The 23,232-nt window shown below is 41.5% G+C and overlaps 1 protein-coding gene across 3 annotated transcripts in view; it reads left to right on the top strand.

The window, feature by feature from the left end:
• Positions 1–23,232, top strand: part of FAM168A (family with sequence similarity 168 member A) — a 196,155-nt gene that overhangs the window by 33,428 nt on the left and 139,495 nt on the right. The window contains exon 2 of one of the 3 annotated variants that reach the window (XM_038005487.2): positions 6,810–6,885. The exons of the other annotated variants lie outside the window; for them this stretch is intronic. The gene's annotated coding sequence lies outside the window, so the exon portion shown is untranslated. The remainder of the gene's footprint in view (positions 1–6,809; positions 6,886–23,232) is intronic. 3 annotated transcript variants of the gene reach the window in all.

The raw sequence follows: 23,232 nt of genomic DNA, 5'->3' as shown, positions 1-23,232 counted from the left end.
ATTTCTTTCAGACTAGAACTATACCTCTAACCTCCTTTTTTTTTTTTTTTTTTTTGAGGCGGAGTCTCACTGTGTTGCCCAGGCTGAAATGCAGTGGCGCAGTCTTGGCTCACTGCAAGCTCTGCCTCCTGGGTTGATGCCATTCTCCTGCCTCAGCCTCCCGAGTAGCTGGGACTACAGGCGCCCAACACCACGCCCAGCTAATTTTTTTTTTTTGTATTTTTAGTAGAGACGCGGTTTCACTGTGTTAGCCAGGATGGTCTTGATCTCTTGACCTTGTGATCTGCATGCTTTGGCCTCCCAAAGTACTGGGATTACAGGCGTGAGCCACTGTGCGTGGCCACCTCTAACCTTCTTTTTACTACCAGCCCATCTGTACTTGAGAATCACTGCCCCAAACTGTATATTCTGTGAGAGCACAGCCACAGGGTTCCTTGTTGTGGACATTTGTAGTTTGCTTCTGTAGTTTCCTTCTTATCTCAGCAATGGCCTCAGATGTTCGTTTTAGGAACCACACCTTCCCCCCTGTTTTGCTTCATTTAGTTTGGGTAGGAATTTCTTAGCTCTAGTGTTATGTGAACCAGGCTCAAGGTAACCAAGGCATCACATTACTCTGGCCATAGTGATTGGTTTAGGGGTAGATATGTTTTAAGCTGGTCTAAACTGAATGTTCAGGACCTTTGTAAGCCTCTTTAGAAGACCTTCTCCAAGTCCTGCTATACTAGAGAGGTGTGTGGCTGGAGCTGCTATAGCCATTTTGCCACATTAGGAGGAGAGAGTCTGGCTTATGATAGAATCAACATTGAGGAAGTGAAGCTAAACAGGTGGAGGCAGTGACTTTGAGCTCTGAAATGAGCCTCCCCCATAGTCTACCTTAATCTTGGGCTTCAGTTAATTAGGTCAGTAATTAGGCTTTTTGCTTAAACCAGTTTGTTTTCTGTCATTTACAACCAAGAGTCTTAACTAATCTATTTCTCTTTTGCACTTAAGCATAGTTCATAGCCTAGAATTTGTTAATTGGGTAAATGATTGAACTCTATGACTTTGTCTTTCTTAGTCTCAGTTTCTTTCTGTAAAATGGGAATTTCTGCCTGCCTGGCTCCAAGGGTTGTTGTGAGTTAATAGAAGGAAAAGCTTTCGGGTCTCTCCTTCTGCACTTAGTCTATACCAAACAATTGACCATTTAATCATATAATTACATATAACTATTGTATAATGGTTTTTTTTGTTTCAACTTGATTGTGTACCCTCTTAGAGTGGATGGCATCTTACATACTTATCATTTTCCTCCTACTGCTCAGCACAATGTTGGGAAAATAGTGGGCACTCATGAGTATTTATTAGTGATGACAATAGCAGCTACAGTTTATTGCATACGTTTATTGGGCCAGATAGTGTGTAGACATTCTACATAAATTATCTCTAAACCTCAGCAAATAGCAGTATTAGATAGCTATTAGATAAGCAGTATTGTCCTCCGAGAATAGTTGCATAGCTAAAAAACGGGAGAGCTGAAATTGTTGGTTGAATTACGATGGAAAATAAATGTGATGGAGCCTTCCAAAGCATATACCAGGAATGTTTGAGGTGTCTGCCTTAGGTGAATGATAGAGGTGAACATCAAGTAAATACCTGATGGGGATGAAATCCTGGCCTGGTTTGGAATTGCTTGAAAAGCTATTTTTCAAGTCTTTTCTTGGCATAGTTTAATTGACTTCACTAATCCATTGCATCACTATTAAATAATAATAAAAGATACAGAGAGTAGTAGCATTAGAAATACTGGTCACAAGGATACTGTATATTATGGTGATGTCCTTTTGAATATTACAGTGAATGTCCCCTCCCTGGGGCCTGTGTGAATTGATGCCTACTAAATATGCTCAGCTGGTACTCAGGGAACATTTTGCTCGGGTTCAGGCAGAACTACTGTGTTACTAGGTAACCTTTTATTCCTTTTTTTTTTTTTTTTTTTTTGAAACAGAGTCTTGCTCTGTCGCCCAGGCTGGAGTGCTGGAGTGCAGTGGCACGATCTTGGCTCACTGCAAGCTCCGCCTCCCGGGTTCACACCATTCTCTTGCCTCAGCCTCCCGAGTAGCTGGGGCCACAGGCGCCCGCCACTGCACCCAGCTAATTTTTTGTATTTTTTCGTAGAGACGGGATTTCACTGTGTTAGCCAGGATGGTCTCGATCTCCTGACCTCATGATCCGCCTGCCTCAGCCTCCCAGAGTGCTGGGATTACAGGCGTGAGCTACCGCGCCCGGCCTTTTCTTTGTTTTTTTGAGATAGAGTCTTGCTCTGTTGCCCAGGCTGAAATGCAGTGGTGCAATCTCGGCTCACTGCAGACTCCACCTCCTGGGTTCAAGCAATCCTCCTGCCTCAGCATCCCAAGTAGCTGGGATTACAGGCGCCCACCATCATGCCCGGCTAATTTTTGTATTGTCAGTAGAGACAGGGTTTCACCATGTTGGCCAGGTTGATCTTGATCTCCTCACCTCAGGTGATCTGCCTGCCTTGGCCTCCCAAAGTGCTGGGATTACACGCGTGAGCCATCGTGCCAGGCCAACCTTCTATTCTTTATTGAGTGTTAAATTCAGACTCTAGATTAAGCAAGAAGTCAAATGAAAAAGTCTAACTGGCATTATATGCTGCATTCTGTGATGGAAAACACTTTCTCTTTGAAGCAAGACATCCAGATTGTAGACCGAGGTCTGAGTCAGATGATACTGTTTACAAGGACCTGGTAGATGATTTGCATATGTTATATAATCCCCAGAAGAACCTTTCACCATAAGTGTTACCATCCCCACTTGTGATGAGGGTCAGAGAGATGAAGAGAGGTCATACAGCTGTAAATATTCCCCTGTAGGCCAGGCGTGGTGACTCACACCTGTAATTCCAGCACTTTGGAACGCTGGGGCAGGCAGATCATGAGTTCAGGAGTTTAAGACCAGCCTGACCAGCATGGTGAAACTCTATCTGTACTAAAAATACAAAAATTAGCCGGGCGTGGTGGCATGTGCCTGTAATCCCAGCTACTCAGGAGGCTGAGGCAGGAGAATTGCTTGAATCTGGGAGGTGGAGGTTGCAGTGAGCTGAGATCACGCCATTGCACTCCTGCCTGAGCAACAGAGTGAGACTCAGTCTTTAAAAAAAAAAAAAAAATCTTCTGTAATGTTTTAAACCACAGTCCTAAGATTGCAGCATTGAACTTCAAGATCAAGAATCTTATGGGATAAGAGGGTATTAAAATTATCTAAAAATTTATTTTTATTGTCCAAAGTGACTAGTGTCACTTTTACCCCTTAGTTGATACAGATATAAAAGTAAAAGTTATTTCAGTAAAGGAAGGGAGGTCTCATAAAGATCTTGGTTTGTGAATTAAAAAACGAACAACAAAAAAAGTGAATAGCTCTGCTTGTATGATCAAATGCTTAAAAAAAGCGTGAATGGCTGTGCCATTTCTAGTTCTCTGCGGAATAATTTTAACATATTTATTAGGGATAGAGTAGCATTTACCATGTTTGAGTGGTCTTTATTTATTCCACAAGGGATTGAGAGTAGTTTACAAAAGTAATCTAGTAAAATAACCTAAAAAAGAAAAACACTGAGTACTATTGAAAATAGAATAACATATATATGTATGTATGTGTGTATGTCTCCCCAGTTGCTGTAGGTGAGCTACAAATTTACCCCTGAATTTCCTGGAAACCTAGGAGAAAAGGATAACTTTTTTTTTTGTTTTTTGAGATGGAGTTTCGCTTTTGTTGCCCAAGCTGGAGTGCAATGGCACGCGATCTTGGCTCACTGCAACCTCCGCCTCCCAGGTTCAAGCGATTCTCCTGCCTCAGCCTCCCGAGTAGCTGGGATTACAGGCATGTGCCACCACGCCTGGCTAATTTTTTATATTTTTAGTAGAAACGGGATTTCTCCATGTTGGTCAGGCTGATCTTGAACTCCCAACCTCAGGTGATCCACCCATCTCGACCTCCCCAAGTGCTGGGATTACAGGCATGAGCCACCGCGCCCAGGCCTTTTTTTTTTTTGAGACAGAGTCTTGCTCTGTCGCCCAGGCTGGAGTGTAGTGGCACAATCCCGGCTCACTGCAACCTCTGCCTCCCAGGTTCAAGCAATTCTCCCAACCTCAACCTCCTGATTAGCTGGGACTACAGGTGTACACCACCACGCCTGGCTAATTTTTGTATTTTTAGTCGGGACAGTTTCACTGTGTTGGCTAGGCTGGTCTCGAACTCCTGGTCTCAGGCTATCTGCCCGCCTTGGCCTCCCAAAGTGCTGGGATTACAAGCATGAGCAGTGATGCCTGGCTGCATGTTTAGTTTTATAAGAAACTGCCAAATTATTTTCCAGAGTGTGTGTACCATTTTACCTTCCTACCAGAAATATATGAGAAGTCCAGTTTCTTTGCATCCTTGTTAGCATTTAGTATTATCACTCTTTAAATTTAGCTGTTTTAATAGGTATGTAGTACTTCTTTCAGTTTTTCTGAGTGAGTACATTTGTTTTTAGCACATGACAGGTTGATAGCCTTAGTCAGGTTTAGCTTTCAGATTTGCCATATTTGTACCCACTGCATTTAAGTTTTTATTTCTTAATGTACTTTAAATTCTGAAGGCTTACAAAGCTATTGAAAACTTTTCCCAGTATTTTTTTTTCTTAGTTTCTTCATGTCTCCTGATCCCAGCAACAGGTATCTTCACACACCTTAGCAAAAGTACCTTCATTGGAGACTGGGCATGGTTGCTGATGCCTATAATCCCAGCACTTTGGGAGGCTGAGGTAGGAAGAATGCTTGAAGCCATAAGTTCAAGACCACTTGGGCAACATAGTGAGACCCCCATCTCTTTAAAAAAAAAAAAAAAAAAAGTTGGGCATGGTCATGGTGGCACATGTCTATAGTCTCAGCTCCTCGGGAGGCTGAGCTGGGAGGATTGCATGAGTCTGGAGGGTTGAGGCTGCAGTTAGCCATGTTCATGCCACTGCACTCCAGCCTGGGAGACAGTGAGACCCTGTCTCAGAAAACAACAACAAGAAAAAAACCTTCATTGGCCTTTCCTTAAATGAGACTAATTCTGTGGATATAACTGCTTGGATTTATTTAATGCTGCAGTAGTGGTACTAAGGATTTTGTTTACATTGTTCTCATTAGTGACAACTCCTCAGTGCTGTTGTGTTTTTTTCTTGCTGAGAATCAAGAAATGCTTTGCCATCTGTTATGGTTACAGTTTGGGCAATGGGAAGAAGAAAAGATAACAAAACAATTTTTGGGAAGTTTGTGTGAATGGAGGATTCTCATTATTGATTGATTGATTGAGGTGAAATTTATATATTGTTGTTGAAATTAACCACTGTAAAGTGAACAATTTAGTGGCATTTAATACACTCCCAGTGTTGTGCAACAACCATCTCTGTCTAGTTCCAAAACATTCATCACCCTAAAAGGAAGTTCTGTATCCATTAAACAGTCATTCCCATTCCTATTCCCTCCTAGCCCCTGGCAACAACCAATCTGCTTTTCGTCTCTATGGATTTACCTATTCTAAATATTTTGCATAAATGAAATCATATAGTGTGTGTCCTTTTGCGTCTGGCTTCTTTCACTCAGAATAATGTTTTTGATGTTCATGTTGTAGCATGTATCAGTACTTCGTTACTTTTTTTTTTTTGAGACGGAGTTTCACTCTTGTCGCTCAGGCTGGAGTGCAATGGTATGATCTCGGCTCACTGCAACCTCCGGCTCCTGGGTTCAAGCGATTCTGCTGCCTCAGCCTCCCTGGTAACTGGGATTACAGGTGACTGCCACCATGCCCGGCTAATTTTTGTATTTTTAGTAGAGACGGGGTTTCATCATGTTGGCCAGGTTGATCTTGAACTCCTGACCTCAGGTGATCCACCTGCCTTGGCCTCCCAAAGTGCTGGGATGACAGGCATAAGCACTGCGCCTGGCCAGTACTTCATTACTTTTTAAAGCTTTTTATGGCTGAGTAATATTACATTGTATGGATATGCTACAGTTTGTCCACTGATGGACATTTGAGTTGTTTCTGTCTTTTGCTATTGTGAAGAGTGCTGCTATAAACATGTGGGTAGATGTATTTGTTTTAGTACCTGTTTTAGTTCAGTGTATACCTAGGAATGGAATTGCTGGGTCGTATGGTAATTCTATGTTTAACTTGCTGAGGAGCTGCCAGACCTTTCCATAATGGCTGCACCATTTTAACGTTCCCACCAACAATATTTGAGGGTTCAGATTTTTTAACATTATTGCTCATACTTGTTATTTCCTTCTTCATTTTAAAAAAATAAATAGCTGTTATAATGAGTATGGCATATCATATGGTTTTGATTTGTATTTCCCTAATGATTAATAAATGATGTTAAGCATCTTTTCATGTACTTGTTGGCCATTTGTATATCTGTGGAAAAATACCTATTCATGTCCTTTGCCCATTAAAAAAACTTTTTTTTTTTTTTTTTTGCCTTTTTGTTGTTGAATTATAAAAGTTTCTTTTACAGTTTGGATTCCAGACCTTTATCAAATATATGATTTCCAAATATTTTTTCTTATTCAGTAGGTTTTCTTTCCACTTTTTAAATTTTTTTTTTTTATTTTTTAGAGACAGGGTTTTGCTCTGTTGCCCAGGTTGGAGTACAGTGGCATGATCATAGTTCACTGCAGCCTTTAACTCCTGGGCTCAAGTGATCCTCCAGCCTCAGACTCCTAAGTAGCTAGGACTACAGATGTGCACCACCATGCTTGGGTAATTTTTCTGTTTTACGTTTTTTGTAGAGGCAGTGTCTTGCTGTTTGCCCAAGCTGATGCTGAATTCCCACCTTGGCCCTTCTGAAGTGCTGGGATTGCAGGTGTAAGCTATCACATTTGGCCTCTTCACTTTTTTGATAATATCCTTTGATGCACAAAAGTTTTAAATTTTGATGAAGTCCAGTTTATTTTTTCTTTGGTTGCTTAGTTTGTTGTCATAGCTCAGAATACATTGCCAAATCCAAGGTCATGAAGATTTATCATGGTTGTATCCCTTAAATTTAGGTCTTTAATTTTGAATTAAGTTTTATATGTGGTTTTTGAGGTAGGGGTCCAGCTTCATTCTTCTGCCTATAGATACTCAGTTGTCCCAGCACCATTTGTTGAAGAGACTTTTCTTTTCTCATTGATTAGTGATTAGTCTTGGCATGTTGGTTGAAAATTAATTGGCCAGAGATGTATGGATTTATTTCTAGACTTGTGATTCTGTTCCATTGGTCTACATACCTGTCCTTATGCGAGTATCACGCTGTACTGATTACCATAGTTTTGTAGTGAATTTTGAAATTGTTAAGTGTGAGTCTTCCAACTTCGTTGATCTTTTTCAAGATTGTTTTTGCTATTTGTATCCTCTTGCAATTCCATATGAATTTGAGGACTGGCTCTTCCAGTTCTACAAAAAAAGGTTTTTGGACTTTTGATAAAATCTATAGATTGCTTTGGAAGTGGCATCTTCACAATATTACATTTTCCAATTAATGAATACAGGATTTTTAAATTAATAACTTAATTTTGGCCAGGCATAGTGGCTCATGCCTGTAATCCCAGCACTTTGGGAGGCCGAGGCAGGAGGATCGCTTGAGCTCAGGAGTTCAAGACCAGTCTAGTTAACATAGTAAGATCCCATCTCTGCTGAAAATAAAAAAAAAATTTAGCCAGGAGTGGGGACACTATCGTCTTAAACAGTAACTCCCATTTCTTCCCTACCCCAGCTCCTGGCAACCACCATTCAACTATGTGTCCAAGAATTGCATTATTCTATGTATCTCATATGAGTAGAATAATAGTGTTTGTCCTTTATTACTGGTTTAATTCACTTAGCATAATGTCTTCAGGGTTCATCATGTTTTAGTATATGTCAGAATTTCCTTCTTTTTTAAGTCTGAATAATACTCCATATATGTATATGCCACAGTTTTTTGATCCATTCATCCATCAACAGACACTTAAGTTGCTTTCACCTTTTGGTGGTTGTGAATTTCCCATTGCTTTTTTTCTTCTTTTTTTTTTTGAGACAGGGTGTTGCTCTGTTGCCCAGGCTGGAGTGCAGTGGTGTGATCTTGGCTCACTGCAACCTCTGCCTCCTGAGTTCAGGCGATTCTTGTGCCTCAGCCACCCAAGTAGCTAAGATTACAGGTGTGTGCCACCCTACCTGGCTAATTTTTGTATTTTTTTTTGTAGTAGAGGCAGGGTTTTGCCATGTTGGCCAGGCTGTCCTCGAACTCCTAGCCTTATGTGATCCGCCTGCCTTGGCCTTCCAAAATGCTGGGATTACCAACATGAGCCACTGCACCTGGCCCCCAATTTTTTTTTAATTGCAGTAAAATACATGCAAAATTTATCATCTCGATTTTTTGAAAGTGTATAGTTTAGTGGCCAGGCACGGTGGCTCACGCCTGTAATCCCAGCACTTTGGAAGGCCGAGGTGAGTGGATCACGAGGTCAGGAGTTCAAGACCAGCCTGGCCAAGATGGTGAAACCCTATCTCTACTAAAAATACAAAAATTAGCCGGCCATGGTGTTGGGCGCTTGTAATCCCAGCTACTCAGGAGGCTGAATTGCTTGAACCTGCGAGGCGGAGGTTGCAGTGAGCCGAGATCACGCCGGCCTGGGCGACAGAGTGAGACTCCGTCTCAAAAAAAAAAAAAAAAAAAAAGAAAGTGTATAGTTTAGTGTATTAAATACATTCGTAATGTTGTGTGACCATCACTGTCAACTATCTCTAAAACTCTTTATCTTACAGATCTGAAATTTGTCTACCCATTAAACAGGAACTCCCTATTGCTCCATTCTTCCTACCCCCGCCCCTGACAATCACCATTCAGTCTTCTGTCTCTATGATTTTGATGACTCTGAGTGCCTCATATAAGTAGAATCATATAGGATTTGTCTTTTTATTTTATTTAATTATTTAAATTATTATTATTATTAATTTGGTAGTGGTGGGGTGGAGGGAATGGGTTCTCACTGTTTTTTTTTTTTTTTTTAAAGCCAGAGTTCTCACTTTGTCATCCAGAAGGGACTGCAGTGGCACGATGATAGCTTCTTGCAACCTTGAACTCTTAGACACAAGCCATCCTCTTGCCTCAGCCTCCCAACCAGCTAGGACTACAGGCGTGTATCACCACACTTGGCTAATTAAAAAAATTTGTTTTTTGTAGAAACAGGGTTTTGCTATGTTGTGCAGGCTGGTCTTGAACTCTTGGCCCCAAGTGATCCTCCTGCCTCTGCTTCCCAAAGTGCTGGGTTTACAATGTGAGCCACTATACCCAGCCCCATTGCTTTTTTTGTTGTTGTTTTTTCTTTAACATGACAGTGGGTTGAAGCTTACCAGACCCATTGCTTTTTAATATAATAGCAAGCCTTCCTTTCTCTTTTTCTTTTTTTTCCCACAAATATTTATAGAGCAGCTTCTTTATGCCCACTATTTTTAGTATTAGAAGCCTGGCAGTGAACAAGACTAACAAGGTCCTTGGAGGTTACATTCTGGTGATGAGAATGGTTCCCTCTTTGGAAGCCTTGCCAGGGACTAGTTCCCTGGTTTGCTGAGTTTATGATTAGGCCAGGTATCAACTGTGTGTCATCACTTTGGATGTTGCAGCCCTTAGCCCCATTTTTTTTTTTTTTGAGATGGGGTCTTGCTCTGTCGCCCAGGCTAGAGTGCAGTGGTGTGATCTTGGCTCGTTGCAACCTTTGCCTCCCGGATTCAAGCAATTCTCTTGCCTCAACCATCCAAGTAGCTGGGATTACAGGTGCCCACCACCACGCCCAGTTAATTTGTTTTGTATTTTTAGTAGAGCTGGGGTTTTGACATGTTGGCCAGTCTGGTCTCGAACTCCTGACCTCAAGAGATCCACCCGCCTCAGCCTCCCGAAGTGCTGGGACCTTAGCCCCATTTTTCCTTTGTGCCTTACTTTGTCACTTTCTCTCAGAGGCCTTTCATGAGCCCCCAGGCTGGACTGGGTGTTCCTCTTCTGCTTTAACTGCCCATCACTTATCTTTAGTATAATGCTGCCTAACTCTCTTCTACTGGAATGGTACCCTTGTTGACTGACTCATGTATAGCTGCTTGGCTTAATCATAGACCAGATATTCAGGTCGTCTGAGACAGGCCCCTGATGACTTTTGCAACTACATTTTTCACCATAGCCTGCCTTGCACTTTGGACTCTAGTAACACTGAAATAAATGTCATTTCCCAAGGCATGCTAAGCTGTTTCTATTCTCTAGTCTCTCCCTTTTTCCTAGAATACCCTTTTCCTCTAGGCTAATGTCTTTCTCTTTTAAATTAGTCATCTTCAACAAAGGCTACCCTGCCCTTCTCTTGACTTTGCCACATTCCTGCTGCTGCCTTCCTTCCATGGCCTTTGTCACACTGTATGGTAATTGACAGGTTCCATGATCTTAAGGAACTTATGGATTTTAGCAGTGGGTCTTAGCTTGCCATCTTCTTCACCCATCAAGTTTCATTTCTCTCTTTACTCATTGAACTTGACTTTGCTGATGACAGACATTCTGAAATGAAAGCGACCTCCTGGGAATCCGATGGAATTTTCTCTTTATTGCTCTCCCATTGTATTTCACCCTTGCATTTGTGTCAGTTCTCAGTAGGATTAACATAATCTTTTTGTGTAAAAATAATATGCCTCTAATATATTTCTCACCTAGCAGAGATTCTAATGATCTTAATTAATCCTGATGGCATTTTATATATTTACTTTTTGTCCTAAAGTCTCCTTCACCTTGTTTTTTGGAAAAATGCCTGTTATGGAAAAACTAGAAAACTTGGCAAATGGCCGGGCGCGGTGGCTCAAGCCTGTAATCCCAGCACTTTGGGAGGCCGAGATGGGCGGATCACAAGGTCAGGAGGTTGAGACCATCCTGGCTAAGACGGTGAAACCCCGTCTCTACTAAAAAATAGAAAAAACTAGCCAGGCGAGGTGGCGGGCGCCTGTAGTCCCAGCTACTCGGGAGGCTGAGGCAGGAGAATGGCGTGAACCCGGGAGGCGGAGCTTGCAGTGAGCTGAGATCCGGCCACTGTACTCCAGCCTGGGCGACAGAGCGAGACTCTGTCTCAAAAAAAAAAAAAAAAAAAAAAAAAAAAAAAAAAAAAAAAAAACAACTTGGCAAATAATATCGCTCTGTATTCTGCCAAGCAGAGATTACTTTTAAAACTCACCATTTAGGGTTTTTTGAAAAATTATTTTCTAATTATTTTATATAATTAAGATCATACTATAGGTAGTCTTTTGGAGTGCTTTTTAATTTAACATTATATCATAAGCATTTTCCTTTTATTTTTGAGACAGAGTCTGGGTCTGTCACCTAGGCTGGAGTGCAGTGGTGTGATCACAGCTCACTGCAGCCTCAAACTCCTGGGCTCAAGTGATTTTCTACCTTAGCCTCCCAAGTAGCTGGCACTATAGGCGTGCACCCCACACCCACCTTATTAAAAATTTTTATTTTTGTAGAGATGGGGTCTCCCTATGTTGCCCAGGCTGGTCTCGAACTCCTGGCTCAAGCGATCCTCCCACCTTGGCCTCCCAAAGTGCTGGGATTACAGGTGTGAGCCACTGCGCCTGGCCTCAGTCTTTATTTTTTTTATAGTTTTCCTAGGATAAATAGGAATAGGGTAACTGGAGTGAAGGTATATTTATTTTTATTTTTATTTATTTTTTATTTATATTTATTTATTTATTTTTGAGACGGAGTCTTGCTCTGTCGCCCAGGCTGGAGTGCAGTGGCCGGATCACAGCTCACTGCAAGCTCCGCCTCCCAGGTTCACGCCATTCTCCTGCCTCAGCCTCCCGAGTAGCTGGAATTACTATTTTTATTTTTTTTAGATAGGGTCTGGCTCTTTCACACAGGCTGGACTGCAGTGGCTGGAGTGCAGTGGCACAATCTTAGCTCACTGCAACCTCCGCCTCCTGGGCTCAAACTCCCACCTCAGCCTCTTGAATAGCTGGGACTACAGGTGCATGCCACCACACCTGGCTAATTTTTTAATTTTTTGCAGAGGGGGGGTTTCACCATGTTGCCCAGCTGGTCTTGAACTCCTGGGATCAATCCATTTGCCTGCCTTGGCCTCCCAAAGTGCTAGGATTACATACATGAGCTACTGCGCCCATCCAGGTGTTATTTTTTTAAGGCTCTTGATATACACTGTTATTATCCTAGTTCATTGCAGGGACTAAGCATTTGTTAAATGAAAGAATGACTACCCCCCAGAAAGACTGTGAGTAGTCATGCTCTTTACAGGAGTAGATGAGTGGCTCTAACTCCCCATACTGCCTTTCATATTTGACCCTCTCATTGTCCTCCATCCTCATTTGTTTATAGTGAGGGCTTTATCCTCTTATTAGTCATACTTAATTGCTTTCTCTGTGCTCAGGCCAGATGAAATCAGGTCTTTATTCCTTTTCTCCCAAAGAGGAGATACTGAACTTCTCATTTGGTCATGTTCCATCTTCACCCTTCCATCATTTATTGGTAGCATCTTCTGACTTTGAAACCGTAGAGACTTAAAAAACTTGACCGATCCCGTAGGTAATATTTAAAATATGGAGAGAGATTAAGGTCTCGTTGAAAAAAAATCTAGAGTTAGTTTCTGAGAGACCAAAGGGATTCTACTCTACCTGGGTGACCTTAACCTTTGATCTCTCTGGGCCTCTGTTTACTATCTGTAAAAAGGGCCATAATAATAACTCCCTTTCTTATCATATGGGCTTGATAGGATTAATTAATTTCTAAAACAATATTGAATGGCTACTTTGCAAAATTGTATGATAAATTCAGTTCATTCCTTCAGTCATTCATCCATTATTTATTTATTTATTTATTTGTTTATTTTTTTGAGACGGAATCTCACTCTGTCACCCAGGCTGGAAGACAGTGGTGCTATCTTGGCTCACTGCAACCTCTGCCTCCTGGGTTGTAGTGATTCTCCTGCCTCGGTCTCCCGACTAGCTGGGATTATAGTTGTGTGCCACGACACCAGGCTAAGTTTTGTATTTTTAGTAGAGATGGGGTTTCACCATGTTGGCCAGGCTGGCCTTGAACTTCTGACCTCACGTGATCCACCAACCTTGGCCTCCCAAAGTGTTGGGATAACAGGCATGAGCCACCATGCCTGGCCTCATCCATTATTTATTCAACTGGTTAACAGATGTTAATTGAGTACCTCTTTCGTGCTGGATTTTATGCTAAGTACTAGATAGGAAGGTAAACAACTAATAAAGAAATTGCAGTTCACTATGAAACATACTATGATATTGGTATGTAATAGTAGCAACAACTGCAACTGATACTTAATGCTTGCCTACTGTGTGCCGGGCACTGTTATGAAGCCTTTACCTAAATTAATTCATTTAATTCTTAAACTTTTAAAGAAGGTGCTTAATTACTGTAAAGTACAAATTATAGTGGAATACAAAGGAGAGTGTTAAATGTTACCATGTATTGAATGAATGCCCATATGAGCCAGACATTGTATAGGTATTTTATATATACATTTTCTTTCATCTTTACCACAGCTCTTCAAGGTTAGGCATTATCATTTACACATGAGGAAATAGAGTCTAAGGAAGATTAAGAAATGTGCCCAAGTTCACAGTTTGTAAGAGAGGTAGAGTTGGAATTGAACCCAGTTTTAGTCCAATTCAGAATCCTTGGTTCTTAGAATTTTGTTTATACAAGGCAGAAGAGTAGGTAAAACTCTGTAGGCTAAGGCTCTGTGAGGTCAAAGATAAGAAAGTCCATTGCTTTTGAGGAGGAGAGGAGGCAAAACTGAAATATATTTTCTTAAAAATGTGATATAGTTCCTTCCTCTTCCCCATATATTCCTTTCTCTCCAGGACAGACTAAGAAATCCTTTTGTACCAGCATGGGTATTTAAGTACTTCCTAAGTACTGCACTGTAGCTGCTGCTGCTGATAGCACATGGCAGTTCTGAATGCTTTAGCCAAGTGCATAATAACTGGAAATTCATTCAGGGCAGCTGCAACATGCAACCAGATGGGATTTAAAATTGGCATGTTCATATTTTTTAAAAAAGCTAATTAAAAAATGTCAGTTTGCAACCTGATGTTGCCATGTTAGAATTTTCTAATCTTTTTCTCCAATTGAATAGGAAATGTTTCATTAAACTCCTGTTAAATTGTTTACACTTGTGGCACACTGCACAGATGTGATCGTCTGGCTGAAATGTTTTTCCAAAATTATGTGCAGTGGGAAAGAGAAGAATGAGCAGTTTTAGTTCGAAATCTGGAATGGCAATTGAATAAAGGAGTGCAGTTAAATTTTTAGTTTATAGAATTAACTGTTGTTTTTGTAATTGTGCTATATAACTGAATCATGGTGCTCCAGCTTTGAGAGGCATAGACTAATGGAGAGAGACCCATTTAAGATAGGGTATGTTTAAAACTATTTGTATCAGATAGTTCCTGTCTCATTACTTTTTGCAACAACTTCCTGACTGGTCTCCCTACCTGCTGTCTCACCACCACCAAATCAGTCCTCCCTCCTGCTTCTCCCTGAGCTTTGTTGAATACAGATTGCACTCTTCTCTGCTTTAAAATCTTCCAGGGTTTTTTTTGTAACTTGGAGGATAAAATTCAAACCCCTTAACTTAGCTTGCAGGCTCTTTCATGGTTTGGCCTCTGCTTGCCTCATTAGCTTCAAATTCTCCATTTTTTTTTTTTTTGAGATGGAGTCTTACTCTGTTGCCCAGACTGGAGTGCAGTGGCGCAATCTCAGCTCACTGCAAGCTCTGCCTCCTGGGTTCACACCATTCTCCTACCTCAGCCTCCCAAGTAACTGGGACTGCAGGCGCCCACCACCACGCCCAGCTAATTTTGTTTTTGTATTTTTAGTAGAGACAGGTTTCACGGTGTTAGCCAGGATGGTCTCGATTTCCTGACCTTGTGATCTGCCCACCTCAGCCTCCCAAAGTGCTGGGATTACAGGCGTGAACCATCGCGCCCAGCTAAATTCTCCTTTATTTTTCATATGTTGTTCCAGCCAAATTGAACTACTTTGCACCTGTTGTCCAGGTCATATTTCTGTATCTTCATCCATCACATTTATCTCTATTTGGTACACCCCTCCCACCCTCCTTTTAAAAAAATATTTATTTATTTACTTATTGTTTATTTATTTATTTTTGAGACAGGATCTGACTCTGTCACCCAGGCTGGAGTACAGTGATACGATCACAGCTCACTGCATCCTCGACCCCCCTGTCTCAGGTGATCTTCCCACCTCAGCCTCCTGAGTAGCTAGGACTACAGGCACCTGCCACCACACCTGGCTAATTTTTGTATTTTTTGTAGAAACAGGGTTTTGCGTGTTGCCCAGGCTGGTCTTGAACTCCTGGGCTCAAGCTGTCTGCCTGCCTTGGCCTCCCAAAGTGCTGGGATTACAGGCATGAGCCACCAAGCCCGGCCTTAATTACCCTTTAAAACTTAATTGAGGCTTATCTCTGAGTAGCTTCCTTTGTGGTTTCCCCACCTTCTATTCCATTTCACTACTGGGTTCTGATCCTCGTTTGTGGTCTTCATAGTTCCTAGCATTTCTTTCTATTGTAGAGCTCTTACCACTTTCTATTATTCCAATTTAAGTTTCTGTCTACCAACCCTATTTATCTCTCTTTATTATAGTTCATCAGAAAATGTGTGTCAAGTGACTATTTTTTTTTAAATATAAAGAGCATCCTGAGGATATGTTCATTCATATATATTTATTCATAGAGTATGAATGATATGATAAAAAGTATGATAAATTTCAACCAGTCTTCTTATTTTTATTTCTGCCAAGTTGTGAGGTTGTTCCAGTGTTTGAAAAAAAATTCCTTTTAGAAACACCTGCAGTTTAATTTTATGCCAAACCTGAAGCAAGAAATAAACCCTCTTCTTAATCAAGTCTCACAGTAAGTAGTGGAACTTTGGTTTGGGGTGAAGGACTAGACAAAGACTTTCTGATTAGCTCTACCTATTGTGATTCCTGCCTCTTTCCACAGGTTGGGATGATGGTGGGTTATTACACTGATGCTAGCCTGTAAGGGACATTTAAGTTCCATTGAATGTATGGAACTTAAATCATGGGTGGTATGTGATAATAAGGTAGAACAAATTCTGTGTTACCCATGTCATTGCTAAGAAACACTTACTGGAGGTTTACTAAAGGTTGGTGCTGGGATACAAAAATGACTTAGGTGTAGCTCCTGCCAGACTGCCTGTTAGACTGTTTGTGCCTCCAGGAACACACAGAATTTAGACATAGCACTGTCCTGCAGAACTTTCTGCAGTGATGGAAATGTTCTATATCCATGCTGTCCGATACAGTAGTCACCAGCTATGCGTGGATTTTGAGTGCTTGAAATATGCATAGTGAGACTGAAGAACTGAATTTTAATTTTTTTTTTTACTTTTAATTAATTTAAATTTGAATTTAAACAGCTATGAATGGTTAACGGCTATGGGAAGCTCAGATCTAGAGGTGCCGATCAGTGGAGAGACAGACATGTAAATAAGCAAGTACAATTAAATGTGGTAGGTAGTGTGATAGAAATATGTCTATGGAGGCTGGACACAGTGGCTCATGCCTGTAATCCCAGTACTTTGGGTGGCCGAGGCATGTGGATCACCTGAGGTCAGGAGTTCGAGACCAGTGTGGCCAACATGGTGAAAACTCATCTCTACTAAAAATACAAAAATTAGCTGGGCGTGGTGGCACATGCCTGTAATCCCAGCTACTTGGTAGGCTGAGGCAGGAGAATTGCTTGAACTCGGGAGGTGGAGGTTGCAGTGAGCCGGGATCGTGCCACTGCACCCCAGCCTGGGCGACAGAGCAAAACTCCATCACAAAAAAAAGAGAAAGGTCTATGGAGCCAGGTGTGGTGGTTCACTCCTATAATCCCAGCACTTTGGGAGGCCAAGGAGGGAGGACCACTTGAGGCCAGGAGTTCAAGTTCAGCCAGGGCAACATAGGGAGACCCCACCTTTACAAAAAATAAAATTGTCTGGCCTTAGTGGTGCACACCTGTAGTCCCAGCTACTCAGCAGGAGGATCTCTTGAGCCCAGGAAGTCAAAGCTGCAGTGGGCCACGATTGTACCACTACATTCCAGTGTAGGTGACAGAGCAAGACCCTTTCACAAAAAAAAAAAAAAAAAAAAAATCAAGTTAAAAAAAGAAATACATCTAGGGTTCTCTCTAGGATTAGGTCAGTTCTGGGAGTGGGGAGAGGGATTCAAGAAAGTATTATATCTTTATGAGTCTTAAAAAATGAGTAGATATAACTGGTTGTCACATATGCAGCTTAAAGAATTACACTGTCTTGGCCGGGTGTGGTGGCTCATGCCTGTAATCCCAGCACTTTGGGAGACCAAGGCAGGCGGATCACGAGTTCAGGAGATCGAGACCATCCTGGCTAACATGGTGAAACCCTGTCTCTACTAAAAATACAAAAAATTAGCCGGGCGTGGTGGTGGGCTCCTGTAGTCCCAGCTACTTGGGAGGCTGAGGCAGGAGAATGGGGTGAACCTGGGAGGTGGAGTTTACAGTGAGCCGAGATCACGCCACTGCACTCAAGCCTGGGCCACAGAGTGAGACTCTGTCTCAAAAAAAAAAAAAAGAATTACAGTGTCTTGGAGCCCCTGGCTGTTTGATCTTGCGCAAGTGATTTGACTTTTCTAGGCTAAGCCTTGTCATTTTTAAAGAAAGGTCATAATAGTCCCCACCTTAGTCACAGTTGGGCAAAATAATGTGCTTGCTTATAGTAAGCACTCAGTAAATGTTAGCTATTATTATTATTATCTTACTTCCTATTTCATACTACCATGTATACCCAGCTTGCTTGCTTACTTATTTATAAATTGTGATGAAAAACGTAACATAAAATTTACTGTCTTAACCATTTTTAAGTGTATAGTTTAGTAGTATTAATTAATTTACATTGTTGCATAACAGATCTCTACATTTTCTTCTTGCAAAACTGAAACTCTATACCCATTGAACAACAACTGTCCCTTCCTCCTTCTTCCAATTTCCTGACAACCACAATTTTACTATTTGTTTCTGTGAGTTTGACTACTTTAGATACCTCATATAAGTGGAATCGTGCAATATTTGTCTTTCTGTGACTGGCTTATTTCACTGGGTATAATGTCTTCGAGGTTCATCCATGCTGTAGCATATGACAGGATTTTCTTCTCCTTTAAGGCTAAATACTATTCCTTTGTATGTATATACCACGCTTTTTCCCCCCCCCATTCATTCAGTGATGGACATTTGGTTTGCTTTCACCTCTTGGCTGTTGTGAATAATGCTGCACTGACACAGATACGCAAATATCTCTTCAAGATTCTGCTTTCAGTTCTTTTGGATGTATATCCAGAAATGGAATTGCCAGATGATATGATAATTCTATTTTTATTTTTTGAGAGATGGAGTCTCACTATGTTGCCCAGGCTGAAGTGCAGTGGTTATTCACAGGCATAATAATAGTACACTCTTATCCTTGAACTCCTGGGCTCAAACGACCCTACTGCCTCCACATCCCAAGTAGCTGGGACTACAGGTGTGCATTAGCACACCTGGCTTATTTTTAATTTTTGGAGGAAGCTTTATACTATTTTCTTTTCTTTTTCTTTTGTTACTTCCTGCAAGCAGATACACTATTTTCAATAGCAGCAGCACCATTTTACGTTCCCACCAACAGTGCACAAGGGTTCTAGTTTCCCCATATCCTCAACACTTCTTATTTTCTATTTTGTCTTGGATTTTTTTTTTTTAATACCTGCCATCATAATGGATATGAGGTGATATTATGGTTTGGATCGCATTTCTCTAATGGTTAGTGATATTGAGCATCTTTGAGAACGCATGTTAGCTGTTTGTATTTCTTCTTTTTTCCTCTTGCTCCTTTCTCCTCTTCCTTCTTCCTCATCCTCCTCTTCCCCCCACCCCTTTTTCTCTGCCTACTCCTCCTCCTTTTTCTTTCTTCTTCCTTTTGTTTTCTTTCTTTCTTTCTTTTTTTTTTGAACTTCTGGGCTCAAGCAATCTTCCCATCTTGGCCTCCCAGTGCTAGGATTACAGGTATGAGTCACTGTGTGCAGCCCGTTTGTGTATCTTCTTTGGAGAAATGTCTATGCAAGTTCTTTGCACATTTTAAAATTGTAATTGTTTTGTTGTTATTTTTTCATATGCAGTTTTTGTTAAATTTTATTTTAAAGTTAACAGTAAAATCAAACTTGTAATAAAATTCTTTTAATTTTAACACATACCAACTTTGTGTAACTGTCACCACACCACAGTCAAGATATAGAACAGTTCCATTACCCTAAAAATAATCTTCATCACACCTAGCTTTTTTTTTTTTTTTTTTTTTTTTTGAGATGGAGTTTCGTTCTTGTTGCCCAGGCTAGAGTGCAATGGCGCGATCTAGTCTCACTGCAACCTCCACCTCCCAGTTTCAAGCGATTCTCCTGCCTCAGCCTCCTGAGTAGCTGGAATTACAGGCATGTGCCACCACACCGAGCTAATTTTGTATTTTTTTTTTTTTTTTTTGAGACAGAGTCTCACTCTGTCGCCCAGGCTGGAGTGCAGTGGCACGATCTCGGCTCACGGCAACCTCCACCTCCCGGGTTCAAGCAATTCTCCTGCCTCAGCCTCCCGAGTAGCTGGGACTACAGGCGCCTGCCCCCACGCCTGGCTAATTTGTTTTGCATTTTTTAGTAGAGATGGGATTTCACTGTGTTAGCCAGCATGGTCTCGATCTCCTGACCTTGTGATCCGTCCGCCTTGGCCTCCCAAAGTGCTGGGATTACAGGCGTGAGCCACCGTGCCCGACCAATTTTGTATTTTTGATAGAGACAGGGCTTCACCATTTTGGTCAGGCTGGTCTTGAACTCCTGACCTCAGGTCATCTGCCTGCCTCAGCCTCCCAAAGTGCTGGGATTACAGGTGTGAGCCACCGTGCCCAGCCCAACAGCTAGCTTTTTAATAGGTGCTTTCCAGTAGTGTTGTTGAGAAGCTGTCTTATTTCAAAATTGGTTAGTCAGTTGTAAATTAGTCCAAAGTGCTTATGGCTCTTGATTGATTTGCTGGGAAATACTCCATACTTTTTCTCCCTGCCCAGCCTCCCACATAGGTGAACTTGGGAATCAGACTTAGCCCCTTCTTTTCATGTAACAGAGTACTACTGCTGACCAAATAATTAAATGCAGGGATATGGGATCTTATGATATATAGCTTTGGCAAACATTCTCTCAATCTGTAGTTGTCAATCTGTGTTCTTATGATCTTAGTCTTTGATTTATTAATCCATAGAAGCTTTTATAAATAAGAACTATAAGCTAGGTCTTAAGTATGCTCAGTAGTAAGAAGTGGGAAGAGCTAAGAAAGAGCCCTAGATTGAGATAGTGAATGCAGAATCAACTCTTGGCCCTGATAACTTTCTAAAAAACCTTAAATCTTTTAATTTCTGTGAGATGTAGGTGTTTTGTCTGCAAAATGGGTGAATTGATAACCCTAATCTCATAGGATTTTTTTGTCGTGAATATTAGGTAAAATAAAGAGTATGTTGGCTGGGTGCTGTGGCTTACGCCTGTAATCCCAAGACTTTGGGAGGCTGGAGCAAGTGGACCACTTGAGCCCAGGAGTTTGAGTACAGCTGTGATCGCACCACTGCACTCCAGCCTGGGTGACAGCACAAGTCCCTATCTCCAAAAAAAAAAAGAGTATATAGTATTCAATAAATATTAAGTTGAATTCAAAATAAGCCCAAGATTACATTTTAAAAGTTAAAGAGCTTTACTGAGATATAATTCATATGCCACATAATTCATTCATTTAAATTGTATAGTTGAGTGGTTTTTAGTATATAGAGAGTTGTATAATCATTACCACAGTCAGTTTTAGAATATTTTCATTACCTATTAGAAACTTGTACCCTTTAGCAATCACCCTCTGTTGTCCCCTTCTCCACCAGCCCTAGGCAATCACCAGCCTATTCAGGATATTTTATATAAATGGAATAATATAACATGTGGCCTTTATAGCTAGCTTTTTTCATTTAGTGTAATATTTTCAAGGTTTGGCCAAATGTGGTGGTTCATGCCTGTAATCCCAGCACTTTGGGAGGCCGAGATGGGTGGATCTCTTGAGGTCAGGAGTTAGAGACCAGCCTGGCCAACATGGTGAAACCTCATCTCTACTAAAAATGCAAAAAATTAGCTGGATGTGGTGGTGCATGTCTGTAATCTCAGCTACTCGGGAGGCTGAGGCAAGAGTATCGCTTGAACCCAAAAGGTGGAGGTTGTAGTGAGCCAAGATTGTGCCACTGCACTGCAGCCTGGGTGACAGAGGGAGACTGTCTCCAAAAAATATATATATCAATATATACATTTTCAAAGTTCATTCATGTTGTTACATGTATCAGTACTTCATTCCTTTTTATTGCTAAATATTTCATTGTATGGATATGCCACCTTTTATTTATTCGTTTTTCAGTTGATGGACATTTGGATGGTTCCCACTTTTAGCTATTATTTGTAATGTAGCTGTGAACATTAGCATATAAGGTTTTATGTGGACATAGGTTTCTTATTTCTCTTGGATGCACATTTAGGAGTAGAGTTGTTAGAGCATATGGTAACTCTATGTTTAACCCTTTTGAGGACTTGTTTTCCACAGTGGCTGTACCACTTCACATTCATTCCTACCAACAGTGTATGAAGGTTCCATTTTCTCCACATCCTTGTAATCACTTGTTATTTGTCTTTTTTCTTTAGCCAACCTACTCAGTGTGAAATGGTATCTCATTTTGGTTTGATGTGCATTTCCCTGGTGGCTAATGATGCTGAACATCTTTCATTAGCTCATTGCTCACCTTGTTACTGTTTTTTTTTTTTTTTTTTTTTTTTTTTTTGAGAGGGAGTCTTGCTCTGTCACCCAGGCTGGAGTGCAGTGGCTGGATCTCGGCTCACTGCAAGCTCTGCCTCCCGGGTTTACGCCATTCTCCTGCCTCAGCCTCCCGAATAGCTGAGACTACAGGCGCCTGCCACCATGCCCAGTTAGTTTTTTGTATTTTTTTAGTAGAGACGGGGCTTCACCGTGTTAGCCAGGATGGTCTTGAGCTCCTGACCTCATGATCCGCCCGTCTCGGCCTCCCAACGTGCTGGGATTACAGGCTTGAGCCACCGTGCCCGGCCTTTTTTTTTTTTTTAAGAGACTGAATCTTGCTTTGTCACTCAGGCTGGATTGCAGTGGTGGGATCATAGCTCACTGCAGCCTCAAACTCCTGGGCTCAAGTGATCCTCCTGCCTCAGCCTCCCAACTGTCTGGGACTACAGGCATGTGCCACCATACCCAGCTAATTTTGTTTATTTTTTGTAGAGGTAGAGTCTTGCTATGTTGCCCAGGCTAGTCTCTAACTCCTGGGCTTGAGCAGATCTTCCTGACTTGGCCTCCCAAAGCACTGAGATTATAAATATGAGCCACTTTATGCATCGCTTTATGCTTTACTACCTAGCTTGGTGATATCCTTCTTTAGTAAGATGGTACTCGGCCGGATGTGGTGGCTCATGCCTGTAGTCGCAGCACTTTGGGAGGCCGAGGCGGGTGGATCACGAGGTCAGGAGATCGAGACCATCCTGGCTAACACGGTGAAGCGTCGTCTCTACTAAAAATACAAAAAGTTAGCCGGGCGTGGTGGCAAGTGCCTGTAGTCCCAGCTACTTGGGAGTCTGAGGCAGGAGAATGGCGTGAACCCGGGAGGCGGAGCGAGACTCCGTCTCAAAAAAAAAAAAAATGGTACTCTGTACCCAAAAGTGCTTAATACTGATTTGTTAGTTGATTATAAGAGAGTCCCAGAGGAAATAAATATAGCTTAATCTTATCATTTTTCCTTCTTTTGGTTACTTCTATCAGGTTAAATTGAAAGTACTCAGGATTGGTTACTTCTGTCAGGTTAAATTGAAAGTACTCAGGATATCTAGAAAATGGCCATTTTCAAAGAATATTCAGTCTGTTTAGGGGAAGACCAGATTGAACACTTAAGATATAGTTAAAGAACAATTAATGGACTGAGCGTGGTGGCTCACACCTGTAATCCCAGCACTTTGGGAGACCAAAGCAGGTGGATCACCTGAGGTTGGGAGTTCGAGACCAGCCT

Source organism: Chlorocebus sabaeus, chromosome 1, assembly GCF_047675955.1.
Source record: "Chlorocebus sabaeus isolate Y175 chromosome 1, mChlSab1.0.hap1, whole genome shotgun sequence".
In the NCBI taxonomy this organism is placed as follows: Eukaryota; Metazoa; Chordata; class Mammalia; order Primates; family Cercopithecidae; genus Chlorocebus; species Chlorocebus sabaeus.
Note: the sequence above shows the minus strand (reverse complement) of the source record. Positions and strands in the feature narration are given on the sequence as shown.